We start from the raw sequence: 6,268 nt of genomic DNA, 5'->3' as shown, positions 1-6,268 counted from the left end.
GATTCACGTTCTCGTCGAGCTGCCTCAGGTCGACAGTAGAACAAGATTTGTTTTTTGGTTCTTACTTTGTCTTGTTCTCATTTTTTTTTTTTTTTTTTTGCTCTTTTAAGCCAACAGCACGTGGCGTTCTCAGACGGTCACCCATCCAAGTTTGCACCACGCCCGATGCTGCTTAACTTCGGTGATCGTACGGGAACCGGTGTGACCAGCACGCTATGGCCGTTGGCTTCATTATTATTATTATTATTAGCATAAATTGATGAAAAAACAAACAAACAAACAAACGAACAAACAAACGCAAACAAATATTTACTTTTTATAAATAAATCAAATTTAAAAAAAAAAAAAAAAAATTATTTACTTATGTCGTTTTTTTTTTATTTTTTTTAAACATAAAATGGAGGATTAAAAATAATAATAATAATAATAATAAAATCAATATTATTATTATTATTATTATTATTATTTTTAATCATCAATGACAGCTGTCACGGTTTTTAAAATTGATGGATTCGATTTAATTACAATTTTTTTGGATGAGAGAGAGAAAAAACATTTTTAGGAGCTTTGATAAACCTCCTCGCGAAAAAAAAACCTTTTATGGAGGAGGGAAGGGAGGGAAGGAGGTTCGAAAGGTTTTTTTGTTTCATCCATCCCCCTCCTCTCCCCTCAAAAAAAGAAATGCCTATAAAATTTTTCAAACATTTCTTTTCTTTTTTTTTTTTTTAACCGGAGCAAAAATATCGAAAATATCTCGATCGAGAGTCAGATGATACCGTAATGAAAATGATTATGAAGATGATGATGAGTTTTGTATTTGTTTTTAATTCCTCAATTAAACCTACAGCTTATAAGTAATAATTATCACGTGGAGGCACACGTGCACAAACGCACCCAACTTCATCCAATGTCATTTTTTCTATTATTTGGTACTTAAACTCAAAATTCTCCCATTTCAAAAAACTATTAATTATCATCGAGTATTATTATTATTATTATTATTGTTATTTTAAACTCCATTTCTTCTATCTGACGAACCATAATGATAATAATAATTAAATATATTTTTCGGGTATTGATTTACTCATTTTAAAATTCGATAAGTTTTCACAAGACATTCGAAACTTATTAATTTTAATAACGATAACCCTTTAAAAATTTCAACGTATCAACGTAAGAAAAAAAAAAAATAATTTGTCGAAATATTTATTAATTAATTAATTAATTTATTTATTTATTTATTAATAAACGTAATTATTTATTCGGTTTGTTATTTGTTTATAATTTTTTTTTTTTTTTTTATTTGTTAATAAACAAAAGCCAAAATATTTTTTTAATTAAAAAGAATAATTTAAATATATATGTTTCTCATTCGAATACGTAAAACTTTTATTTATTTATTTATTAATATTATTAATAATGAAATTTAAAATGAATTAAATTTATTTATTTTTTACATTAATAATAATATTAATCTAATAAATAAATAAATAAATAAATAAAGATGAACGACGATGAGAGAGTAGTTGGTCGAAAATTGAATTTCCCCCCTTTCCCCATCAAAAGTTCATTATTATTGTTATTTTTAACACGAATACAATGTTAATAATACATAAATAAATAAATAAATAAATAATAATAATAATAATAATAATAATCGAAACGAATGTCTACTGCTTTCCGACAAAAAAAATTAATTAATTAATAAATAATTAAAAATAAAAATAATTTTTCCCCGTTTTTTTTTTTTTTTAACTGATGGTAATTTAACTTTAACCGGACGACGTTGATGGATTTTTTAAAAAAATCTCCATTAGCAGTTTTTAGTCGAGGGAGCGAGGGGGGGTGTGGGGGGGGGAGATAAAAAAAAAAGTTTTTAACTTGATAAATTGTTAATGATTATATACGATTCGTCCGTTTTTTCGTATTTTTTTTTTTTTTTTTTTACGACATTTTCCCCTTCATTTTTACGAAACAAACGAAAAGAAAAGAAGAATGATACGAATCATATGCAAATTCATGTGAAAAACTTTAAATAAATAAAATAAATAAATAAAATAAATGAACAAAAGGAAAAAAGAAAAAAACGAAAAAAACGAAAAATAGAAAAAAAAAAATTCATTTCCACTAAAAAAACTCCATTCGATTATTTTAAAAAAAAAAAAAAAAAAAAATGATAAAAACCAAATCGGTCGTAAAAAAACGAAAAATGGCACTCCAGCACTTTAAAAACAATAATTTTTCAATTTATTTATATATTAACGCATACGAATAATAATAATAATAATAATAATAATAATAATAATAATAATAATAATAATAATAACAATAACAATAACAATAAAATTTCTTTTAGTTTTTTTCAATTTTCCAACTTGATTTGATTTGATTTTTTAACAAAAGAAAAAAAAAAAACGACAGCAAAAAATCGATTTTTTATTTTTATTTTAATTTTAATTTTTCCCTCTTACGATATATAAAACCTATAAAAACCTAAAAATTTGATGATGGCGAATAAAAAAATAAAACTGGACAATTTTTAAAAAAAAATTTTCCAGGCAGCATAAAAAAGAAAAAAAAAAAGAAAGTAAATTTAACAATATTGAGTACTACTACGTTCAAGTCATATAAATTTTCTTTTTTCTTTTTATTAAACCCTTCGGAGTTTTCATAATAATAATAATAATAATAATAATAATAATAATGATGATGATGATGATAACGATGATAATAATAATAATAATACATTTCACGACCGATTCGAATTTTCCTTTCGTTTTTATTAAATTTATAAAAAAAAACCATTCGATATCATTCATTCATTTTAATTTTAAATAAATAAAACAAGAGAAGAGAGGAAAACGTTTATCACGTGGAAACAGAATCGCAACAACAAAAATAAATAAATAAAATCCCACCTCACCCCCCACCCCCCACGCCTCACGACCCATGCCCCCCTCTTTCGTTTATTTTTTTTTTTTTAATTTTAAATACTATAAATTATTACACGAGTAATTTATTTAGGGGGTAATAACGACTATTACGCCGTCGTGTATAACAAAAAAATTCCTATTACGAACGTTTAATTAATTTTTACTATGTGTTTTCCTTTTTTTCCTTTTTTCCTTTTTTTTTTTTTTGCAATCAAGATTGTTTTTATTTCTTTTTTTTTTCTTTATATATATATATATATAAAAATAAAGAAAAACAAAACAACAACACGAAGAAGAAGAAGAAGTGGAAGAGGAGGAAGAAAACAAAAATAAAAATAAAAATAAACACTTTGACAAAAATCGATATAAAACCGGAAGTTGAGAAAAACCTATTGAAAAAAAATAATAATAGAATAAGATGAAAAAAAAAAAAAACTTTCAAGTGATCATCCCCTTTTAACAATTATCATCATCATCATTATTATTATTTTAACTTTTTTGTTGTTGTTGTTGTTTTAATAATAGAATTACGGTAGAGTTAAGTAAAACAATGATGATGATGATGATGATGATGATGGTACATTTTAAATTTATTAACGACAAAATTTCGATACCATTTTTAATTTTTACTGTTTAAAACTAACCCCCCCCACATCCTCCCTTACTCCCCAGAAAAAAAAGACGAATCAAATCAAGCGAAAAGATAAAACAATAAAAAAAAAAAAATTGTCGATAACATTAATAATAATATGAGGTTCGTTCGATTGGAAAACATTAACACAACAATGTTTTTTGTATCATTCATTAAAATTTAGAGATAATAAGTAAATAATCCAAATATTCGAGGTTTGAAAAAGGTGTGTGTTGGAAAAATAAAGACAAGTTTTCCAAAAAGGATTCGATTGATCGATCGATATCTCTCCGGGTTCGATATATCGAAAAATTCAATCTCATTATGACAAACGATCGTAAAATCGTTTATTACGATAAAATCCTTTTTTTTTTTTTTGTTCAATACGAACGGACGTTAAATCTCACCAAAAAAAAAAAAAAAAACGTGAATTTCTTGCCTCGTTGAACGACATCGGGTGGAAAAAGTTAAAAAAAATAAACAAAGGAAAAGGAAGTAGGAAAAAGGAAAAAAGGAAAAGAAGTGAAAAGGGAATGAAAAATAAAAAAAGGAAAACGGTTTGAAAAGAAAATAATAAAAAGAATAATGAAAAAAAAAAAAAAAAAATAAGTCAAAAGAAAAACATCAGAAAAAGGATTTATGTATATATAATAATAATAATAATAATGATAATAATGATAATAATGGAGTCTCATTATAATATAAAGTTGCCATCTTAAAACCAACGTTTTTTGAAAAGTCTTTTATTACAAGTCAAAAAATTATCATTTCAAAAACCGATTTTTCCTCTCTTTTTTCAACTACTCTTTTCATCTTTCCCGCCCCCCTTTCTCTCCCCCTCCTTTCGCATCAACTCATTCCCGCAAAAACCATTTTTATTCCTTTTATTTACAATTATTCTTCCTCCTCCACTCTCTCTCTCTCCATCACTCTCCCCGTGACTTTTTCCTTTCATTTTATAACCATCACTTATTTGAGAAGCTGACACTCGTGCTTTGAAATTTTTTTTTTTTTTGTAAATATATTATTATCATTAATATCACCCCCATCATCATCATCATCATCATCATCATCATCATTCATTCATTCATTCTTTTATTGCACATAAACATAAGAGAAAAGAAAAAAGAAAAAAAAAAAAACAACGGCCCATGATATTTATTTTATTTTTAAACGTCATCAGGTTTTCCCTGTGGTTTATCTTCTGCCACGAATCTCTCCTTCACGTTATATATTTTCTCATACATATTACACACGCCATTATATCTTTCAACTTTTATCATCATTATTATTATTATTATTATTATTTATTATTATAAACATTAAATGTTTTTTATTTTTACTACGTAAATATATAGAAAGAGAGAGAGAGAGAGTGAGAATCCAAGCAGATGACAGAAAGAGATAAAAAAAAAAAAGAAAAACTTTTAAAATCCCCAATAAAAATAAATACGAAATTAATAATAATAATAATAATAATAATAATAATAATAATAATAATAATAATAATAATAATAATAATAATAATAATAATAATTAAAAGGGATTAATTTGAAAACCGTTAAAAAAAAAGGGTAATTATGACAACATTCGTATAAATTCTTTGTCGCAAATTGGAAAAGCTCCCTTTAACCCCTTTCCCCCTTTCTCCCTTCCTCCCTCCCCCATTTTTATTTATTTACTCCTTTTTTTTTTGTTAAAATTTTTAATAAAATTAAAAAAAAAAAAAAAAAAAAAATTTTTTTATATTTTATGAAAACGTGACGTAAGACAAATAAAAAAAAAAAAAAACCGCGGAAACGGAAATTTCAAAAGTCGAAGGAAAACACCTTGACGAGCGAGGGGAGGGGAGGAAAAAAAAATTCTCTCGGAAAAATTTTATTAATTAATATTTTTCGATGATAATGAAAAAATAAAAAATAAAAATAAAAAAAAAAATTTAACGGAAAAATGAAAAGGCGGGGAAGGGGTAGGGGAAGGGGGGTAAAAGAGTAGGAGAAGAGAAAAGAAAAATAAAAAATAAAAAAATTATCACCGGAAAAAAAAAAAAATTTAAAAAAATTTTAAAAAAAAAAAAAAAAAAAGGTTAACCAGGTCGCATTTGTATTTCAGACTGCCCTGACAAATTCCTATATATACGCTTTTTCTCCCCTAAAATTTTTTCTCTTTCTCTTTCTCTCTCTCTCTCTCTCTATTTCTCTTTTAAACTCTCTCCGCACTTTTTTTTTTTTACTAACGTTTCCACGCTTTCCTTCTTTTTCTAAAAAAAAAAAAAAAAAAAAAAAAACCGAAAAAAATCAATAAATAAATAAAGAATAAAGTCTTAGAGAACGAAAAAGCTCGTTCCCCGTCGTTTCGGTCTTTTTCTCTTTCTCTCTCTCTTTCTCTCTCACGCATAAAAACATTCCTTCTCTTTCTTTCTTTTTTTTTCCGCTTTTCCAATTATAAGTAAGACACGACCCGAGTAAAAATATCTATTTTTTTTTTCACCCTCACATTTTTTTTAATAAAAGCAAAGATTAACTTTACCTGTGTGTGTGTGTGTGTGTGTGTGTGTGCGTGGGTGGCTAATGCAAACGATACAATTGAATTACAACAACAACAACAACATATTAAAAATTATATATATATATATATAAAAAAACCTTTCACACTTAATAAATCATTTTATTTTTTATTTTTTACTTTTTTTTTGTGTAATTAT

This window comes from Pediculus humanus, genomic scaffold (genome assembly GCF_000006295.1).
Source record: "Pediculus humanus corporis 1103172107561 genomic scaffold, whole genome shotgun sequence".
NCBI classification, from domain to species: domain Eukaryota; kingdom Metazoa; phylum Arthropoda; class Insecta; order Psocodea; family Pediculidae; genus Pediculus; species Pediculus humanus.
The sequence above is the reverse complement of the archived record's forward strand: the minus strand, read 5'-3'. Positions refer to the sequence as shown.